Below are 636 nucleotides of genomic sequence, written 5' to 3'. Positions count from 1 at the left end.
GGGGGTGATGCGGCATCTCTGAAGGAGAAATGCTGAAATGGCTGCCTTGGTGCTTACGGGATGAGCTTAACCCTGCGTGTGTCTGAAAGAGGGTGGTGAGGCACTGTTCACAGGTTGCCCAAGGAGGCTGTGGATGCCCCATCCCTGCAGCTATTCAAGGCCAGGATGGATGTGGCTCTGGGCAGCCTGGGCTGCTGGTTGGTGACCTGCACATAGCGGGGGGTTGGATGGAACTGGATGAGCACTGTGGTCCTTTTCAACCCAGGCCATTCTATGGTTCTATGATTCTAAGGAATGGCAGAAATGTGGGGCGCGGCAGTGATGGTGGGACCCCTTGGGGCAGTGGAGGTACAGGGGGACCTGAGAGAGGGGATGGGGTGATGCTGGGGGACACCACGGCTGTGGGCATCCCTGGTCCTCATCCCCCGGCTCTTTGCAGGTTTGTCACCGATGCAACGAGCTGGATGGGCTCCCAGCTGGGAGGGCAGGACTGAGTCCCCCCCAGACTCTCTCCAGGAGCGGAGGTTAAGGGGGATAAATAAAGCACAGCGGACAGCCCTGCTTCTCCTTCCCATTATCCCCCACCCTCTCCTCCCCACTGTGGCTTCTGCCCCTGTGGGTGTGCGGCTGCCTCAG

The sequence above is a fragment of the Meleagris gallopavo genome, chromosome 13 (assembly GCF_000146605.3).
Source record: "Meleagris gallopavo isolate NT-WF06-2002-E0010 breed Aviagen turkey brand Nicholas breeding stock chromosome 13, Turkey_5.1, whole genome shotgun sequence".
Taxonomy (NCBI): Eukaryota; Metazoa; Chordata; class Aves; order Galliformes; family Phasianidae; genus Meleagris; species Meleagris gallopavo.
This window is presented reverse-complemented; position numbering follows the sequence as displayed.